The sequence below is a fragment of the Anabrus simplex genome, chromosome 1 (genome assembly GCF_040414725.1).
Source record: "Anabrus simplex isolate iqAnaSimp1 chromosome 1, ASM4041472v1, whole genome shotgun sequence".
Classification (NCBI taxonomy): domain Eukaryota; kingdom Metazoa; phylum Arthropoda; class Insecta; order Orthoptera; family Tettigoniidae; genus Anabrus; species Anabrus simplex.
In genome coordinates, this window is record NC_090265.1 from 1,123,965,461 (window position 1) to 1,123,988,771 (window position 23,311).

The window sequence follows — 23,311 nt, forward strand, 5'->3', positions numbered from 1 at the left end:
TAAGAAAAAATATAGTAGGGGGAGTGGGAGTGTGATACTATAGAAGTATCTGCCTGTCCCCATGCTCAGCATGTTACCATGCCAGATGTGGTGGTGGGTATCAATAGTGGTGTAATCGGGTTATAAGGGTGAGGACAAAACTACATTTTGTAGATGGCACATGCAAGAATGTGGACTGGAGTTTTCCAGGTTATGTTAGTGAGGATTATGTATCATGCACAAGTCATGTCCATTTTCCTGCCATGTTTCTTTGTTATGGACGATCAGCCTTCTTGGTACTGCGGGATTCCGTGCGCGGGTGCAGTGGCGTCTGGGGTTTGAGACTACAGGAAAAGTTCCATTGTCCAGCTGCCAGTGTTCCCTGGTGCCAAGCCTCCATGTAATGAAAAGGGATAAGCCAAGCTTGCTGTGAAGCTGGGGCTGGCGTCTTCATGAGCGCCTTCTTCTTCGTTTTCTCTTATCCCTTGAATATGTCCCGGTGTTGCGGTGGTTGTCACTTATGTCACTTCTATTCTAGAGATAAACATACAAGAGCGTACAGGTTGGATAATATAATGATTATTGTACACTAAGTTTGAGAGCGAGCTCGGGGTTCCGCTCTCTTGTCGCTGCAGCCAATCTTATGTGAATGTTGTCCGTGTGCTTCTTGAGGTGGTGACCGGCTGTTTTTCCCTGCGTTACTGAAACACATAAACAAATGCATAGAGTTATAGGAGAAGGAATACATGCTGAATACATATATACAGGTTTTTTGAGGATGTATGTGTGGTACTCGTTTGTATGCTTATATGTTTTTGGTGTGGTGAGGTGGTCGCCTTAGAAGGGGTGGGGGCGAGCTCAATTATCAACTATTCCGGTGGCTGAACAGTATGTGTTTTGGCGTGGGGTACTTTTTGTGTTGATCTGGGTTATACCTTCCAATTCCGCTGATTAAGGGATTGATTCTGTTGCCCCACGCCTTGGTGTACATTCGTAGCGTTTGCTTTCTAAGATGTTGTCTTATAGAGCGAGTGTTTGTTAATGCGCGTAGGTCTCTTATTGCCGTTCCGTTAGGGAGTTTCACCGCCGCACGCAGACATTTTTTGTATGCGTTCGAGGCCGTTAATGTTAGTTTTGGACGTGTATCCCCATGCTGGGGTAGCGTACACGATGATTGGTCTAATTAGGGCTTTATACATGTTGACTGCTACGTTGGTGTTTATGCTGGATATGCTGCTTAGTATGGGGTACAGTTTGACAAGTCTTGTGTGAACTTTTCGCCGTATATCTCTTTCGTGATGTAGCATCTTAAGCTTTTTGTCCAGGATTTTCCCTAGATATTTAGCACTTCCGTGTCATTCTATTTGCTTAGTGAACAGTGTCAGTGGTTTGATGTTGGCAAGTTGGTGTGTGCGCCTGTTTTTACGTGTGAACATCACTGCTTGGCACTTCTCTACGTTGACTTTGATGCTTGAGCTACGGTTACAGTGTGTGCAGCGCTACCTGGAGCCTCTTTCTTGTGCTCGGGAGCTGAGGGCACTGGACTGTAATTGCTGTGTCGTCTGCATAGAGGTACGTGGTAGTGAGCTCCGCTGTTGGAATATCATTGGTATACAGGACAAATAGGATTGGTCCTATTAGTGAGCCTTCGGCTACGATCGCTCTGATGTTTCGCGTACTTGATAGAGTGCTATATACGTCTACTTGAACTTTCCTGTCTTTTAGGTAGGACTTAATTAGCCTTACATATCCAGGATGGAATTCATAATCTATCAGTTTTGCCAGCAGGTCATCATGCCATACTTTATCAAAGGCTTTTTGTATGTCCAAGATTACCGTACCCGTGTCCCTTCGCTTGTTAAACCCGATTGTGGCGTGTTCAAGGTACCACGTGCGAAGTTGTGTGGAGGAATATCCATTACGGGACCCAAATTGTTCTTCCCTTCGTATTCCTTTCTCCTTAATTAATTAATACTTTATTAACGGTAATACCATTTTACATAACAGTAGAGAAGAATAAACAAAACAAAACACACTAAAAGAAAGTTCAATGGAGTATAAGTAAGAAAATATGTACAGATATATACACAGGTTATATTTACAAGTAATCACAGAAAGTGACAGTCAAATTTGGAGATTATGTAAGTGATTTCTCAATTTTGGCAATGAGCAGTTAAATATATCAATATCCACTTTGTTTAGAGATCTTGACATTCGTTCAATTGGGCCATTGAATGCGTACTTAGTTCTATGCCAATTTGTAGACAATGTATTCTTGAACCTTATGCGTCTGTTTGGTACATGTACGTTAATTTCTGCAAGGAGTTTTGGAAAATTCACCGAGGAATGAAGCAATTTAAAAATGAAGAGTGTATCCAATAATTCACGGCGTTGTGACAAGCTATGCATATTTAAGGACTGTTGTAAGGATGTATAATCAACATTATCATATGAGAATCCTGCTCTAAATGAATATAAACGAAGAAATTTATGTTGTACTGAATCTAATCTATGGATAGAGGTCTGATGAGAAGGGTTCCAGACAGGTGTACAGTACTCTAGTATAGGGCGAACCATAGACACATACAGCAATCGATAGGTAGCTAAGTTTGAAAATTCTCTAGAATATGTAGTAATGCAACCCAATCTTTGAAATACTTTCTTACAAATATTATCAATATGTTCATTAAACGATAAGTTATAACTGAATAAAACACCACGGTCATTAACTTGTGAAACAGGAGTTAGAATGTTGTTATTACTAAATTTGTACTGAAATGATATTTTCTTCTTGTTTTTAAAAACGATATTATTTTACATTTCTCATGATTAAGTTTCAACCCATTTTGAATGCAATATTTTTCCAGATGATGTAAATCTTGAAGTTTTAAACAATCAAGTGGACAATTAATTTGCATAAATTTTTTTTGCATCGTCAGCAAACAAAAGCAGTTCAGAATTATTAAGTATATTTTTAATGCCATTTATGTAGAGAATAAAAAGCAAGGGCGCAAGGTGAGACCCTTGAGGAACTCCACTGGTAACAATAATAGGTGCAGAAAAATGATTTCTTATTTTAACAATCTGCAGGCAATTTTTGAGATACGATTCAAACAATGAGAGGAGAGGCCCATTAATTCCGTAGCCTGTTAGTTTTTGCAGCAAGATATCGTGGTCGACAGTGTCAAAAGTTTTTGAGAATTCTGTATAAATCCATTGCACTTGGGAGTGGTTCTCTACTGCATCCAAGAGGAACTGATAGAATAAAAGAAGATTGCTACAGGCTGACCGTCCAGAAAAGAATCCATCTTGCTCATCAATGATGATGTTTCTAAAGAGAGGTGTGATTTTCGTAATCTATAATCTTCATTTCCGTATTGACAATTGCACAATTAAAAATAGGAGAGGATTTCCACCAATCAATACTTATTTATTGTATATATTGCACCCGCTCCTGCAGCGGTCAGTGCAAGATTATCCCGGTAGCTCATTATTTCTTCTCAGGGTATCCTTTTTCCGCCCATAAAATCTGAGATTTTATATGTAATTGTTTAACGTGGTTTCTGAAGAGATTCCAACCGCTGGGTTACGCAACATGTAAGTATCAGTATGCACGAGAACGACGACCGATAACTTAAAAGTATCTCGCATTTCATTTGTGAGAAGACATTAATTGCTTACATCTAGTAAACTTATCAACTAACTTAACTCTAAACGTTGCCAGAACAGAAATCATAACACAGTCACATACTAAAGAAAATATATAAGATTATTTATTGAGAAAAATTAATGTTCGAGATATAGTGAAATCTGGGTAGTATTAATTCCGTGTTATCTCATCATTTGAAAATAAGTTAGAGTCAGCGCTGGCTCATTTAAGATAAAATAGTGGAACTTAAAAAAATGCTAACACTTTTTCATTAATAAAGTTCAAATTCCAATAAATACACACCTGTACCTTCGTAGCCATGTTCCGAAAGTATTACATCTTTTTTTTATAATATTTACGATCATTGAGCATTCAAGGAGTCAAATAAAATTTTCATATTGTAAATACAGCTCTGTTAATTATTAAAGTTATCCTCACAACATATAAGGCATGTTTCCCAAGTATACACTTTCGCGTGTATTAAATTGTGGCAGTGTTCACCGACCTTCTATTCATAAGTTAAAGTCTTTCATAGGTTTGAACTCCGAGTGTTAGGTAACATCTTTCAAGTACGAACAAGTAACGACTTACGAGCTAAAGCAATACCACCCTCGTGCCTACGATATCTGGCTCCTAACTAACCATTGTAATACTGGTCATTTTTATATACTAAGTTAAAATCATATTTATCTGAGTAGAAATAAATAAAATCTAACTAACTCTTCGAATAGTTTCTAATCTACACACTCATCTATTAGTGGCTCAATGTACTCTTGAAATCTGTACTGTCTCAATATTTCATTTATATACGTGCCACTGAACGTGTATGGATAGTATAGAATGTAGGGATTTCATATCAACCTGTAAGATCACCGCTCCACGAAATTCTAGATATATAATCAATCATGAGTCTATTGCATCATATATAAGAACACTCTCTCTTACGTAGTACCTGTTATTCACCCAAGTCAAACACAATATCACTGTCACGATACACAATTCTACATAATTCATATTTACCTTACCTTGAAATGGTCATCTGCGCGGAATTCTCTTCTTGACGTATATTTTCAAACATGGCATATAAACTCACCTTATATTACTAATAAATCATTAACACGTCAAATAGCAATTCTTACACTTCTCGTAGAACATAACTAAATCTCTTCACTTAAACCATTCATCAATATATAATCACATTTCACTACAATACCGTCGTCACTTTAACATACTATCGGCTTCCATTTAGCCGCATGCATATAGCCATAACTCCAAAACCATATGCTAAATATTCAAGAATTGCTTAGCAAAATACGCAGTCAATAACCTCTATTTTTAATAACAGTAATACGAATTCATATGCCCTCTTTCTCTGACGAAAGGAATACTTAATTTGTCAATGATCATTGTATTGCGCAGGTATTTCGTGACGTAAACTATACTCAGGTAAAACGCGATTGATCGAACTTTTACTAGTGACTTAGACTCATTGATTCTAGCTCTACACAAGTAACACACCTTTCTCTTATCGGATATTAGTTCCACTGTCAATGTGCTAAAGCGGTATCCAGTATATGTCATATTATCATTCTAACTCATCACTTCCATCTAATCTTAAAATCTTAAGTATTTCACACATTACTTATATTACACACGCGTTCTTAATTACTTCATAAATCACCAAATTCTCAGCACATGCCAAAAATAGATTGAGGGTGCAGATTGCAAGAAACTACTCTACTATAGAAAAGTATGGACTTAGCTCGTCAGTTGCTACATCTGGTCTGGTGGTTGCTCCGTCCTTCTATTGCTGCTAGACCCTCAGATCGGAACTGGATATCTGGCTGGGCTGGACGTTCATGGTCATCTGCTGGTCATATAGCTCGTCAGACCACTGCATATCGTCCGGTCTTTAGGCTGGCCGATCCTCATCCAACGTCATCATCTCCACTGGTTGGCCTGTCCAATACTCTCCGGCTGGTCATCTGGTTCGACGGTACATATCCCCAGTTTAGTCCATCTTGATGAATTAGCAGACAGTCATCATCTTGTATCTGTAGACAATGAGAAGAATTCCTTGTGGGCAGTAATTAGTCATAGTATTCTGCATTTTTCTGTTATTTAAAATAATCGTCAAAGTTTTTCTTTCTGTGAAATATTTTCTCCGTAAATAATTATTATTTTTACTGCTACGGAAATTATAACCTTCTCGTATGTAGATATTTAATATTTCACAAAAGTGAATTCCGATTCTTTCGATCGTTACGTTGCTGCTTATTAGCCCAAATCCGTCGTATATCACCAATATTTTATATATTTATATTTTTTTTCTCGGCTCTTCTACTTGCATACAGCGATGAATACTTTAATTATATGCTGTCGCGAATATATATAATTAATATTCTTCTTCTATAGGTAAGTATATTCGTCGAATATGTAGATCCGCTTGCATCTGGGTCTTGTCTCCGTGAAGTAATTTTTTGAGAGTCTCGTTAAACAATTCACCCGCTGCTATATTTTTTTTAAAACAATTCAAATGAGCCTCTACTGTTCTGCACTGTCTTCGAAACCTATCCTTTCCGTGACGTACATAGCCTGCTATACGTTGCATTGATACGAAGTTCATTGCCTTAGTAGATCACATGGGCCATACCTTCCTACGCCGCCATTTTGTTGTTGGTCTACGAGATGCGAACGGGCACATTTACTCCCCCTGGCATGAAGAAAATATATTGGTAACGATATATTTTCTCATTGTTAACTTGAATCTCAAATGTGACTTTGCATCTCGTATATTCCCTGCCATTGCGATATTATCTATTCGATTATCGAATATCAGCAGATTGATATCGATTACGTCCTAGTTGCATTAATTTGTTTACATGACCCGTAACCATGTATTTGGCAGCCGCTTTTTCTTCATTCTAGTGGTCGTAATAAAGATATTTATTCCTTCCTCTTTGCGCATTTCACAATGGTAGGTCATTTAATGGCTTTAGACTTTCTTGACTCTTAAGTTCTTGTTACATTTGCTGATTCTCTTGGAAGTACAACTTGATATTGCATGCATTATGTACGTTACGATATTTGCCATTTAAACTTGCTATTTCGTACGCATTATTCCCAAGTACGCGTTCGATTCTGTAGGGACCATTGTATAACGGCAGAAATTTAGCACATATTTTTGCTGGTGCATTTGATATTGGTGCAGTCTTAACCAGAACTAGATCTCCTTGTTTGAAATGTGGATGGAACTTCTTATTCCGCAGCCTTCTTAACCGTTTTTGAGACTGATCCTTGAGTCTCTGTTGGATCTTTAGATTTATTTCTTGAGGATCTGGCTTTTTCTCTAGCTGCATAGTGAAAATGCTGTCCCATGTTCTCTGTGGGTGAACATTTTTATGGGCTACACTAGGAATTTGGGCAATTGATTGATTAACCGTGTTGTTTAAACTTTCAGCTATGATATCTAGCATATCTATCCATTTCCAATGTTGTTGACCACAATATATTCTCCCGAATTTAGCGATCTCCTTCATATATCTCTCTACGGGATTAGCTGCTGGATGACGAACTGAACATAACGTATGCTTGATGCCCTCATTTCTTATTCGTTCGCGGAACATAACTGAAGTAAATTGTGTTCCTCTATCAGTAAGGATCCTCTCAGGTTTTCCCATTTCAGGAAATGTCTTATTAATGAGGCCGTGTAAAACTTGTTTAGTATTGGCTCTCTGTATGGCTTGCAATGAAATATATTTAGAGAATACGTCGATAACCACTAGTATATATTTCTTTCCCTTCCTAGCAGTGGGCAACTTTCCAAAAATATCTATTGCATAAATTTCCTGAGCTCTAGATGGTATAATTGGGATCGGTTTATGTCCGCATGTGTAATTGTTATGCTTTACTCTCTGACACACATCGCATGTTTTCGCTATGTTTCTTACTGATCTTCGTAATCCATTCCACGTGAATTTCTCCATTATCGTCCCTATAACCTTGTCTATACCAGCATGTCCTGTCATCTTATGAGTATGCCAGATTAATTCTCTTTGTAGCCCTTCCGGTATTACAATTCTTTTGCTGTTACTGATCTTGTCCACTACTTTCAATAGTATTCCGTCTACGATTTCATATTTCTTTGTGAGTTCTGGCGTTGATTCCCTGTTAACCAGATTATCGATGATGATCTTTAATTTCTGGTCAGATTCTTGAAATTCTCTCAGATTCTCTAACTTTCTTAGTAGTTGTTCGTCTTGAGTATCCAGTTCGATTGCTAGCACATGTTCTTCACCTTCATGTGGGTTTCTACTTAACGCATCAGCTAAGATGTTTTCCTTTCCACTGCAATGTTCAATCTTTAAGTCAAACTGTTGCGTGAATAACATCCATCGCGTTATCCTTTCGCTGATCATGACGGCTTTTAACCCAAAAGTCAACGCCTTGTGGTCTGTCCGTATTGTTACTGGGTAGCCATAAATTATACGTCTCCAATGTTGTAATGCGTGCACTATTGCGAGTAGTTCAAGCTCAGTAGTAGTATAATGTTGCTCATGTTTTCTAAGTTTCCTACTGGTAAATGCCAAATAAGTTCGTCTTTTGGTTTCATTATCTTCTTGATATAGGCATGCTCCTACACCAACGTGTGATGCATCAGCTTGAATTATGAATCTCTGTTGATAATCAGGATATCCCAGTTTAATACTTTTCTTCATCAGCTCTTTCATGTTGATGAATGCTTCTTCTGCCTCATCATTCCACTTCCATTTATTGTTGACTTTTAGCAAGTTCTGTAACGGTGCAGCCGTATCTGTGTAACCTTCACAATGGTCTGAGAAGAATCCAGTCAACCCAAGAAATTGCCTTATATGCTTTACTTTAGTCGGCCTAGGGAAATCGCATATTGCCTTTATTTTTACGGGATTTGGTCTTATCCCTTCTCCATCGATCACGTGACCTACAAAAAGTACTTGGCTTTGGCAAAATTTAGATTTTGATAAATTTATTTTGAAGCCAGTTCTCTGTAAATTACTTAATAGCTTTTCCAATTTAACACAATGTTCTTCGAAGGTAGTGCTCGCAAAGACTAGATCATCAACATAACAATTTACAAAGTCCTTTACTTCACTCGTTAGGCTTCTATCTAGTGCCCTTATCAATACTGCCGAACTGACTTTTAATCCGAAAGGCAACCGACAATAGGCATATGTTTGGTTATTAAACATAAAACCTGTTAATAACCGTGACTTTTCTTCAAGTACAATATGGTGAAATGAAGCTGTGCAGTCCATACTCGTAAAATATTTCTGCCCTCGAAATCTCTTCACAATGTCCTTAATTTTAGGGGCCTGACTATACTCTGGAATCAGTCTGGAATTTAGGACTCGCGCATCGAGGCACAAACGCAGTTTTCCGTTGTTTTTCTTTACAATTACTATAGGGTTCAGAAATGGAGTGGTAGTCTTCACGATCAATCCATCAGCTAACATTTCCTCGATGATTTGTTTTACTTCAGTGAAATACTTCTCTGGCACATCATATATTTTTCCCTTATATGGCGTCCAGTCAGTAACTATCAGTTTGTACTTGTAGTTAGGAATCTGCCCAGGTTTATCACTAAAAACTTCAATATATTTCTTTATGATGTACAATATTCGTTTTTCTTCTGCAGATACCGCAGCTTGAATGATAGCTTCCCAAATTTCGGGTTTTTCGCAGCTTTCCTCTTCGATTGCAACTATCTCTTCAATTCTCATGACCAATTCCGGCTCTAATTCTGTGTTAAGATCTCTTTCTTCTAGTTCTTGGCTCTCTTCGTCCAATAGATCCACTTCTTTTCCCTCGATCTTTAACAATTCGTTCTCTTCAAGTGTGCTACTAATTTGAACTCTTTCTACAGTTCTATTTCCATTATTTTCTACCACTGGAAATCGAATTTCACCCTTATTCATATCAATTGTCATCCTAGAGCTTATCATGAAGTCTATTCCAAAAATGACGTTGTATTTTATTTTCTTCATAACCATGAATGGATGCTCAAATTCATATTTTCCGATCTTTATACTTAAGTAGGCTTGTATCTTGCATTCAACAGACTTGTCTGGAATTATGCCTCGGATTTTTACACCAGATACAGGTATGATTGGTATCTGTATTTTCTGATTTAGCTCTTGGAATAAGGTATATGACATTACACTTATGCTAGCTCCAGAGTCCACTAAACAGTACAATCGGGTGTTGAACACTCTCACAACTATTACTGGTAACTTGAATTTAGGTTGAATTTCGTGACAAGTATCTTCTTTTATTAAATCTTCAGGTTGAATGTCCCAATGATCTATTTGTGCTACTACCCAACTGCGAATTTTGACAATATTCATTAACGGTTTAATATTTACAATTTCGTGTTTAACTAGTTCGTCATCGGCGTTTTTTTTCGCTCAGTTGCTTGGGAAATTTCTGTGTTCCCATGATTTTCATGCTCCTTCCAGCCTTCTTCCTGTCTTCTTCGTTTATAATTCTGAAGTTCGAGACTTTCTGCGCCTTCGAGGTCGCCGTTTATATCCTTATTTTTGATGGCTTCCTCCCATCGGCTCCTATTTTGTCTCTCTTCTCTTAGCTCTTGAAGATATCGCCTATTCTCATCACTTTGATTATATTGGGCAGGTCTTCTCCTCTCATCGTATCGCCTTCTGTTCCTCTGATATGGTCGACTTCTATTGTTCCCATATCGAATGTTACTCCTATACTGGAAACTATTTCTATTTCCAAATTGCCCACATCTTCCGTGCTGTTGACCACTATACTGACAATAACATTTTCTTGGTTCTTTGTTTTGGGCTCTAACACAATCTTCTGTCCTAATTTCATGACCCTTATCTAGTCCTTGGTTAGTGATTTCGGAGCTGAGCGTATTGACTGCTTCTATTTGTCTTATATTTCTGGGGTTCCTCTCTATTAAGCAGGATGACGTTAGGTCGATCTGTCTTAATCGTCTCTCCATGTCAATAGCAGTTTGTATATCAGAGGCTGCTAATAATCTTTGTATTTCGAGTGGTAATTGCCTCTGAATAGTTTTAATTGCCTCCAGTTCGCTTGGTGGAGAATCTAAGTCCTGAAAACGATGAAATTGTAGGGAGAAGAAATCACTAAAGCGAGTTTGGCCTGCAGTCGAAAATTTCCTTGAGTACAGCTCTAACCTTAGCTGTTGCTGGATCTCAGGATCCCAGAACTTCCTCAGGAAAGCTATTTTAAACTCATCATAGTTATGGAATGTGTATTTGAAAGCCTGGAACCAAATATTTGGGTTCCCGTCCAGATGCTTTTCGATAATTCTCAATTTCTTTTCCTCCTGAATTTTTCCTTCCCTAAAATATTCCTCAATGTCCCTAAGGAATTGTTTTGGCGAGGTTTTAACCGAACCGTCAAAATGTTTTGGGCGGTCGTCGTAATTTTTAATGATATTAATTATCGTGCTTCCCTCACTTTGATTACTACCGTTTAATATTTCCAAATCTCTTCTACTTGGGTCGCTTATCCCTGAAGGTGTGTTCTCTCTTTCATTAATCTGTACCTCTACTGCTCTCTGCCTATCACTAGCGCTTGAGGCCATTGATTTCGCCGTGTGCGATTCCACCTTCATCTCTTGGATTTCTCTTCTAATCTGTTTCATCTGCTCTTCTGTCTTTTCAATTTTCCGTTCCGATTCCAGCTTGTTATCTTCTATTTTCTGCTTCAATTCATCAATCTTCTGTGCTACTTTGGTCGCAGCTTGATCATATTTTTCATCTAAGTCTTGCTGTCTTAGATTTAACCCTTGCATATTAGCTGTTATATTATCTATTTTCTCTTGTTCCAATTTTCGGATTGTTTCCTGGTTCTCCGTTACCATTTCATTTATTTTATTTATTTCCTCGTGTATTTCCCTGTTTCTATTTTCCATGGTTTCAGTCAACCTCATCTGCATGTTTTGGATTTCATTCTTAATTTCACATACTTCTGACCGTGTCTTCGCTGTTTCTTCAGTCACTTCCTCTTGTTTCTTGCGTAGCTCATCGATCATCCCTTTATGTTTGTCTTCTATTTTCTTAACAAATTCTTCTAAAGATTCTTTCTGTTTCTGTTGCCATTCTTCTCGTTTTCGTTCCTTTTCTATCCGTCTTCTTTCCTTCTCTTCTTACAGTTTCCTCTCTCTCTTTTCACGCTCCTGTTTCTCCTTCTGTTTTTCTTCTTCAAGTTTCCTCTCTTTCTCTTCACGCTCCTGTTTCTCCTTCTGTTTTTCTTCTTCCAGTTTCTTCTCTTTTTCTTGTTGTTGCTTCAAATATTCGAGAAACCATAATGGCGCTCCCTCTTGTTTCTCTTGAGCTCTTCTCATCTCCTCTTCTTGTTCTCTTCTTGTCTGAACTCTACCCTGTGTTGCCATTTTATGTCGTTTTCTATATGTTCGTTATAATATCTCAAAGTTTATATTAAGCTCTCCATTTTGTTAAAAATCACTTATTTGCCTAACAGTCCTCTAAGTTCACAAAATATTAAATATTATATCACACACACCACAATAACTTAGTCTACAAGGTTTAAAAATAGTTCAAGGTTTGCACTATATGCACTAGTTTGAAGTTTTCTCTTCAGTAAATAATAATATTGATGGACCTTCCTGGAGATCGGCACCATCTCACCAGATAAACCAACAACAACCAGACCAAGAGTTCAAACCTATGATTTCGTTCACATTTCGGAACATGTTACGAAATACATAAATCAAAATTCCGTTATGCTGCATTCCATATTTATATGTATGGCCATCAGCCTATACCATAATTAAAATTAACTAAGTTTCATTTCATATTGACTTAAAATCACCTTATCCTAGCTTATTATTATTAAAGAAAAGCAATCGTCTAATAAATTCAATAATTCCTTATTAATATATCTTCACAGGTTCAGCCATGTGGTAATAATGAAATGAATTACTCAACACATTAGTGACATGTTTTCTATGCCTGATACCTACATTTCGAGCTTCGTCACATGATTGCCTATTAAGTAATATAAATTATCAGACTATTTTCATACACTCCCGCGATGTGTTTCTCTTCAGTCGCCACCCATTGATGCGACATTTAATTTATTTCAAAGTGAAGACCGTTTCCAATACTTTTTTCACTTATTTTGGCGTTCCCACGGTGTATTTCTCTTCACTTGCTCCACTATTGCGGCATTTTATTACATCCTTTGGCAACCAATATTCAATGATCCCGCGGTGTCTTTCTCTTCAAATCGGCACACGTTGCGGAGTCATTTTTATCACTTTCCCACGGTGTGTTTCTCTTCAATTGCCCCACAGTTGGGCAGCCATTTTAAATACTTGCACCCGCTCCTGCAGAGGTCAGTGCAAGATTATCCCGGTAGCTCATTATTTCTTCTCAGGGTATCCTTTTTCCGCCCATAAAATCTGAGATTTTATATGTAATTGTTTAACGTGGTTTCTGAAGAGATTCCAACCGCTGGGTTACGCAACATGTAAGTATCAGTATGCACGGGAACGACGACCGATAACTTAAAAGTATCTCGCATTTCATTTGTGAGAAGACATTAATTGCTTACATCTAGTAAACTTATCAACTAACTTAACTCTAAACGTTGCCAGAACAGAAATCATAACACAGTCACATACTAAAGAAAATATATAAGATTATTTATTGAGAGAAATTAATGTTCGAGATATAGTGAAATCTGGGTAGTATTAATTCCGTGTTATCTCATCATTTGAAAATAAGTTAGAGTCAGCGCTGGCTCATTTAAGATAAAATAGTGGAACTTAAAAAAATGATAACACTTTTTCATTAATAAAGTTCAAATTCCAATAAATACACACCTGTACCTTCGTAGCCATGTTCCGAAAGTATTACATCTTTTTTTAAATAATATTTACGATCATTGAGCATTCAAGGAGTCAAATAAAATTTTCATATTGTAAATACAGCTCTGTTAATTATTAAAGTTATCCTCACAACATATAAAGCATGTTTCCCAAGTATACACTTTCGCGTGTATTAAATTGTGGCAGTGTTCACCGACCTTCTATTCATAAGTTAAAGTCTTTCATAGGTTTGAACTCCGAGTGTTAGGTAACATCTTTCAAGTACGAACAAGTAACGACTTACGAGCTAAAGCAATACCACCCTCGTGCCTACGATATCTGGCTCCTAACTAACCATTGTAATACTGGTCATTTTTATATACTAAGTTAAAATCATATTTATCTGAGTAGAAATAAATAAAATCTAACTAACTCTTCGAATAGTTTCTAATCTACACACTCATCTATTAGTGGCTCAATGTACTCTTGAAATCTGTACTGTCTCAATATTTCATTTATATACGTGCCACTGAACGTGTATGGATAGTATAGAATGTAGGGATTTCATATCAACCTGTAAGATCACCGCTCCACGAAATTCTAGATATATAATCAATCATGAGTCTATTGCATCATATATAAGAACACTCTCTCTTACGTAGTACCTGTTATTCACCCAAGTCAAACACAATATCACTGTCACGATACACAATTCTACATAATTCATATTTACCTTACCTTGAAATGGTCATCTGCGCGGAATTCTCTTCTTGACGTATATTTTCAAACATGGCATATAAACTCACCTTATATTACTAATAAATCATTAACACGTCAAATAGCAATTCTTACACTTCTCGTAGAACATAACTAAATCTCTTCACTTAAACCATTCATCAATATATAATCACATTTCACTACAATACCGTCGTCACTTTAACATACTATCGGCTTCCATTTAGCCGCATGCATATAGCCATAACTCCAAAACCATATGCTAAATATTCAAGAATTGCTTAGCAAAATACGCAGTCAATAACCTCTATTTTTAATAACAGTAATACGAATTCATATGCCCTCTTTCTCTGACGAAAGGAATACTTAATTTGTCAATGATCATTGTATTGCGCAGGTATTTCGTGACGTAAACTATACTCAGGTAAAACGCGATTGATCGAACTTTTACTAGTGACTTAGACTCATTGATTCTAGCTCTACACAAGTAACACACCTTTCTCTTATCGGATATTAGTTCCACTGTCAATGTGCTAAAGCGGTATCCAGTATATGTCATATTATCATTCTAACTCATCACTTCCATCTAATCTTAAAATCTTAAGTATTTCACACATTACTTATATTACACACGCGTTCTTAATTACTTCATAAATCACCAAATTCTCAGCACATGCCAAAAATAGATTGAGGGTGCAGATTGCAAGAAACTACTCTACTATAGAAAAGTATGGACTTAGCTCGTCAGTTGCTACATCTGGTCTGGTGGTTGCTCCGTCCTTCTATTGCTGCTAGACCCTCAGATCGGAACTGGATATCTGGCTGGGCTGGACGTTCATGGTCATCTGCTGGTCATATAGCTCGTCAGACCACTGCATATCGTCCGGTCTTTAGGCTGGCCGATCCTCATCCAACGTCATCATCTCCACTGGTTGGCCTGTCCAATACTCTCCGGCTGGTCATCTGGTTCGACGGTACATATCCCCAGTTTAGTCCATCTTGATGAATTAGCAGACAGTCATCATCTTGTATCTGTAGACAATGAGAAGAATTCCTTGTGGGCAGTAATTAGTCATAGTATTCTGCATTTTTCTGTTATTTAAAATAATCGTCAAAGTTTTTCTTTCTGTGAAATATTTTCTCCGTAAATAATTATTATTTTTACTGCTACGGAAATTATAACCTTCTCGTATGTAGATATTTAATATTTCACAAAAGTGAATTCCGATTCTTTCGATCGTTACGTTGCTGCTTATTAGCCCAAATCCGTCGTATATCACCAATATTTTATATATTTATATTTTTTTCTCGGCTCTTCTACTTGCATACAGCGATGAATACTTTAATTATATGCTGTCGCGAATATATATAATTAATATTCTTCTTCTATAGGTAAGTATATTCGTCGAATATGTAGATCCGCTTGCATCTGGGTCTTGTCTCCGTGAAGTAATTTTTTGAGAGTCTCGTTAAACAATTCACCCGCTGCTATATTTTTTTAAAACAATTCAAATGAGCCTCTACTGTTCTGCACTGTCTTCGAAACCTATCCTTTCCGTGACGTACATAGCCTGCTATACGTTGCATTGATACGAAGTTCATTGCCTTAGTAGATCGCATGGGCCATACCTTCCTACGCCGCCATTTTGTTGTTGGTCTACGAGATGCGAACGGGCACAATATTAAACTACAGGACCGGTTTCGACCTCATATTCAAGGTCATCTTCAGCTGAACCATACATACATATTTATATAATGAAGCTTTGATTAAGATTGTGGTTTTGAAGGAATGCCATATGATGATGTACATTTAGTTACATACAAATGGGGCACGTCTTAGCGTGAACTGCCGTATATGTCATTCTGTACAATATTGCAAGTGTATGCCCCCTGCTCAACATAACAGAAGAATTTTACATCACTCTAGACCAGTACACCAATCCAAATTACAACATAAATGAAATCACAGAAAAAACTAACATCATCTTCAATACAGTTTTCCCCGCCCTAAAAAAACCCTTACCTTAAGTTAATCGATAAACAGAACGCAACAAGCAACAGAAAAACACCAAACAACACACCCAGCTCCATCCCTACACCCACAACAACAACTCTCCCTACCCGTCCTTCCCTTCCCCTCACAGCAGCTAGTATAAGCCCAAGAAGAACACGAAGTAGTACATTACAAGCTCGCATGTCAAACACAACTCAGCTACACCAACAACAGTAAGTACATATTCCAATTCACACACATAACCCTTAGACATTCCTCCACACAATATCACTTATAACTCAATCTTATCTTCCACAGATAAACGTAACATCATTGCACAGCTACAAATGGAAAAGGAGCCACTACTTTGAAACCAATGTCATCCAAATTTACGGACGCCAAAAAGACAACATGAATTGGTTCTAATAAAAGGGCAACACACACAGCAGAGCTGAACATATTTTACTTGAATTTCATCCATACATTTGGCACCTTTTTAAAATTGAAAGTGTTTTATCTCACATACGCACAGGAAGACAAAACTTTTATCCATGCAATTTTACAAACTCCAAGAATAGCAGCTGAAGTGTACAACTGTGAATAAGACTTAAATACGGAAGTTAGTCGATGTATTGACCACCAAGCAAGAACGAATGTTCATATGCATGAAGTGTTTTTATATATTGTTTTTATCTTGTACATATATATAAGTTAGTTTAGGTAAAGACGTGTTTTATACACTAGTTTTAAGACCTTCAACATTTTAGACATACAGTTGCAATATTGTACAGAATGACATATACGCCAGTTCACGCTAAGACGTGCCCCATTTGTATGTATCTAAATGTACATCATCATCATATGGCATTCCTTCAACACCACAATCTTAATCAAAGCTTCATTATATAAATATGTATGTATGGTTCAGCTGAAGATGACCTTGAATATGAGGTCGAAACCGGTCCTGTAGTTTAATATATACAATAAATAAGTATTGATTGGTGGAAATCCTCTCCTATTTTTAAAGGTGTGATTTTGTCAAGAATTATTGTGTCAAAAATTTTGGAAATATGGGATGAAATTATAACTGGTATATATTGTTTTATGTCAGTTTTATCACCATATTTGAAAACTGGACTAACATATCCTTTCTTCCATTCCACTGGAAAAACGCCTTGGTTTAATGATAAGTTGAACAGACTAAAGAGTGCTTCACATAAAATAAATGAGCAGTACTTGAGCAGGTACGTTGAAATACCATCAGGTCCGACAGTTTTCTTTAATTCCAGAGATATCAGTTTGTTGTAAATTTCTGCCTTACTAATGTTTATAACTGATAGATTGATAGAGAAATGATAATCATATGACATACTACTACTATTCTGTTAAGAAGAATAAACGGTTGAAAAGTAGTTAGCAAAAAGACTGACACTATTTTCTCCAGTATCGGCTGTAACTTCATTAAGATGCATTGTTGAAGGAATATTATTACATGACATTTTAGAACTTAAATATTGCCAGAATTTCTGTGGATTGGAAGTAATACTTCGTTCACAGTTGGAGACATACATTGTATAGCAAGATTTAGATTCAGACTTGCATTCATTTCTTAATTTTGAGAAATGCTGATAATCACTACTGAGACCTGATATTTTGTATCGCTTGTGTGCTTTCTTCTTTTCAATAATCAGGGACTTCAATTCATGATTAAGCCACTTTGGAAATTTGGGAGTCTTAAAATTCCGTATAGGGATGTAAACTTCCATGCCATAATGTACAGTACTGAATAGAAGATTTCTACTGCTTTATCAATGGATACATTTTGAAACATCTCCCAGATGAACTGTGACAGATAATAATTTAGTCCGTTATAGTCACCATTTAAAAAGTCAAAATAAAAATTATCAGCAGGCAAGGAATTGTACAGCTCATTTATAGGTAAAGAAATCTCTAATGCTGGGTGGTGTCTATCTAGGGGGACAATGCTTTCATTACTAGATTTTACTTCAATGGAACTGGAGTTACTGAAAACCAAATCAAGAAAGTGAGTTAGAATATTTGGGATAGCATTAAACTGATTTAAACAGAGATAAGAAAAAGTGTCTATAACTAAACTGGACTGCGCAGTGTGGTTACCTACTACACATAAGGCCAGAAGATGTTTCTTCATTTACTATCCAATTAAGATGTAGTAGATTGTAGTCACCAACAATGAGCAATAAATGGTTGTCAAGATTTGACATAATTTTTTCAACAGCACTGCAATGTACGAAATATTTTTGGACAGGAGACTTGGGTGGAATGTATACAGCACCAATGATTAATTTTGTGGTGTTAAAAGTCAGGGACATAAACAACTGTGCAACTGTGTTAATGCACGGTATCAGAGTAGGTTTAAACCTCTTGTTAATACAGATCACTACCCACCCCCATGGGATGCCTTCGTACTCGTTAAAGAAGACCTATCACATCTGAAAATTGAATACGTTTCGAGTCCGAGTTCCACATCACTAATTTCATCACTTAAGTTTGTTTCGGTTAATACTATGAAGTCATAGTCAGCTTAACATGAAGAAATTTTAAGTTCAGTTAGTTTGCTTCGAAGTCCATTTACATTTTGATAGTATCCTCTAAAGTGTTCAACTTACCTTGGTGCTTTCTTAGTATATTGGATGTCATTTTCCACAATAGGCCTACTAGTAGATATTTTTGTTTCTACAGGTTTACTGATTTTAGTGATCTGATAAGAATCTAACCTAGTCTGTGTACCTTGCACATGAACACTATTCCCAATACAGTTTTTTTGCTAGGGGCTTTACGTCGCACCGACACAGATGGGTCTTATGGCGACGATCAATACAGTTTTAAAAGAACCTAACCTATATAGACTACCATGAGTATTAAAACCATTCCTCGATTCTAGCATGACAGACCGACATATATCGGTCATTTTATCTAGTTTTTTTTAGAGGGATGGGGTCAGGTACACATTCCACATCTTGAATTGAATTAGCAAACTCTATTATACTATTTACAACATACCTTTTTCCCAACCTATTTAGGTGCAGACCATGCCAGGTATAAAATCTTCTTGATGTGGGCTACAGACTTTTTAGCAGAATTTTCTCAAATACTTTGCTTATGGCTGTAAGCTCCTCTAACTACACACATATTATAGAGCCACTGAGCTAACCCATGGAGTCTACATTCTCTCATGGAATAAATGCGTCATCCAAAGAATAAACAACCTCAGAGTAAACACTATGAGGGAACATTGACCCTCTACAGTTACAACCTATTGAAATACTTCAGAAGCGCTGCTTGTTTCACACTGTATTTAATCTCCTATTATTACTCCAATGTAATAGTGAAGCGGAATGCCTTTTCTGACGTGATGGTAAAATATCAATGAAGTTCTCTTATCTCTAACTCATGGATAAACCTGAATAGCTCACAGCTGTGTATTATCCGCGCACTTTTTAGTGATAGATTTACACCCTAGTGCTGAAGCGGTCGACTTTGGTTATCTTCGAGATTCGTATTGGCAACCTTTGAAACACAAACTAAGAATCGCTTATCATCGCTGTGCGCCATCTGGCGTACACTTTAAGTACTCGTACTGTTGTTGTTTACACAGCAAAGCCAAACCATAGAATTCATGCTAGGAACAAGTTTCGCAACGGGAAATGTTATATAGTATTAAATATTGTGTGTGTGACACAGTTGTTAGCTTAAAATAATAAAGGTTTATAAAATTCATATCGATCGATCATATTATCGATTCAATTCCGATTTCATTTCCATTTAGTTGGCAGTATTGACGGAACCCTTCTTACTTCTCCAACGAGTACAAAAACCTATCACTAAAAAGTGCGCGGATAATATTATCCATTGAACTATAGGAAATGCTGGAATGCTGATTGCAGTGGTAGCTCTCCCAGAAAACTGCTTCCTGTTCCTTGGCTAGTCACGCCCCCTCGTGTACGGCAAAGTTGACAAGATACAGAGCCTGGAAGTTAACTGATGTGGTGTGTTTGATGGACTGTTTTGGTAATATCTGACCGTACGTCAAATTTGTGATTTAATCAAGATTATTATTTCTTGTGTAGCATACGGTTACACTAACTGGCAGCAGAAGAAAACAGATGTGAACTCACAAATGTTTCGCTACCACAAGTAAGCAGTCTAAGCACTATCTCACTGCAAAGCAATAAATATGGTATTTTATTTCAATTTTAATCACTACTGATCTGCATTTAGGGCAGTCGCCAAGGTGGCAGATTCCCTATCTGTTGTTTTCCTAATCTTTTCTTAAATGATTTCTTAAATGATTTTAAAACGATAATTACTATTTTCTTCCGGTTTGGCTCTTGTCATTAAGTATTCTGTGCTTATGAAGATATCTTACATGATATTTTGGCATAGTAAATGTCGTACGTTAAGTTTTATAGGTTATAGTCAGAATGATATTGTTATAGAATTTATAACTTCAATTGCAGATTTCCACCTGGTGCCCATGATCGTTAAGGCGCTGAAGTCTAAACGGTCTGACACCGAGGTTAGCCGGTTCGAGTCGCGTTGGTCGAAAAAATTTTCACCATCAGAATGTTGGCCGGCACGGTAGGGGAGGTGGCGGTATGCAATTTCGAATCACTAGATTGCGTGCCAAAAGCTTGGATTAAATTCCAAACCTCTCCGCAGTGCTCACATGGAGTGAGGGCATAGGACGCTGTTGATGGTGATTCGTCCGTCGGATGGGGACGTAAAGCCTTGAGCAGACCCCTTGGTGCTATTCGACAGGAGTAGACTATGTGCCAGCACCGGGTTTCACCCTCTCCCTACTATCATATATCACGTCATTCATTTCATCTCATTAATTCCTCTGATAAGGTTGAGGTCAGGAAGGGCATCCGGTCATAAAAATCCGCCACGACAGATTTATTTCACCTCGTACCCGACCCCTATGGAAACGGGGCAAGGGTTGGACAAACAAACAACAACAATAAAATTGTAGATTTCCGTAGAAATGCCCGGAAATAAAAAAATGAGTTATAGCTTTGAGAAGGATAGATTGGACTCTAAAAGTGGGAGTGATTATTTTGTAAAGTGTATATATTTTGTTAATTAAGTGTATATCCCAATATGAAGTTGTGTATGGTGTATAAATATATACACGCATACGTATACTGCATTTGTCCTGATAATAAATTTGGTTCAAAAACTGATTACAATTACGCAGATATTTCCCGTCTAAAATCACTAGGCTATAATTTTGTATGCATATGTTTCGTTTGTGTCCGCCTCTGTGGTGTAGTGGTTAGCGTGATTAGCTGCCACCCCCGGAGGTCCGGGTTCGATTCCCGGCTCTGCCACGAAATTTGAAAAGTGGTACGAGGGCTGGAACGGGGTCCACTCAGCCTCGGGAGGTCAACTGAGTAGAGGTGGGTTCGATTCCCACCTCAGCCATCCTCGAAGTGGTTTTCCGTGGTTTCCCACTTCACCTCCAGGCGAATGCCGGGATGGTACCTAACTTAAGGCCACGGCCGCTTCCTTCCGTCTTCCTTGTCTATCCCTTCCAATCTTCCCATCCCCCTACAAGGCCCCTGTTCAGCATAGCAGGTGAGGCCGCCTGGGCGAGGTACTGGTCATACTCCTCAGTTGTATCCCCCGACCAAGAGTCTGAAGCTCCAGGACACTGCCCTTGAGGCGGTAGAGGTGGGATCCCTCGCTGAGTCCGAGGGAAAAGCCGAACCTGGAGGATAAACAGATGATGATGATGATGATGATGATGATGATGATGTTTCGTTTGTATGGTGTCTATTTTATTGTCATTTAGTGTAGGTATCGGTCTCGAAACCCAAGAATAACAGCCGAGAGAATTCGTCATGCTGACCCCAAGACACCTCATGATCTGCAGGTCTTAGGACTGAGCAGCGGCCGCTTGGTAGACCTTGGCTCTCCAAGGCTGTTGCGGCAGGGTTTTGGTACTTTTTAAGGTAGATATACGTATTTACTGTATTGTGATCTCTTAAAGAAAAATGTTTGAGAATAATCAGGCCTAGAATATATTTTAATTTTCCCCAATATCCCTAGCCATTTTCAGTTTCAAATTGCAATTAATCCTCTGAAAGATATATTTCACCGCAAATGAGGTGAAATTTGAAAGAGACATTCCGCCTAAATGTTTAAAATTCGCTATGATACCTGTGCCTCGTCGCATGTACGTATACTCACTCATGCCTCCATGCCGTACAGCTAGTCGCGCCGGAAGCCGCACTTCGCTCCCATACAATCAGCGTTCCAGTTTTACCTACATTTCAATGGTATTACCACATACCAAATACAGTAGAGACAATACACGACACTTACGGATTTAGCCTGGTTAAAATGGGAGACAATTCGACGGTGGCGCTCCTAGTGACTTGACCTCAAATGTAGCGCTAAATTCAAATATAAATGGAAATGCATATAGGAAAATGGATAAATAAATTACGTCTAGAAAGAAAGTGTTTTTGATATATTAACTTCGAAGTTGCTAAAGCAATTTTGGATACATGAATGAAGAATCATTTAAAAGGTTATTATTTAAAGACTGAAATTAGACATATAAACAAGATGTGAAATGGACTGCAGTGAAATGGCTTGAGCTTTTATTTATGCGTTACTTTTTTTCTTTAGCATTTCTGCCTGAACTTTTACTGTTAGATTTGTCTTTTTTTCTCATTTAAAAACATTTTATCATCACATTAAGACACTTGTCGATAAAAATATCAGCACATTCCTTACACACATGATGCAATGAATTAACATTTAAAAGCTGGACAATTTTCCTCTAACATGAAGCCTACTAACAGAGAGAAAATATATAACATTAGCCTCAAAAACTTTCAAAACTTCCCTATAAGCAATACTTGCTATTACATTAGGGTAAAGCAAATTTGCATCACCATACAGCTTCAACAAAATGTGTACATTTCTTAAACCACCCATATTTTCTTCAGTGCTTGACAACATTTTACGGCATTCCAAATGGGGTAACTTGGAACACAACCAGCCACACGCATATGCGTATGAATTTTCTTGAATTAAA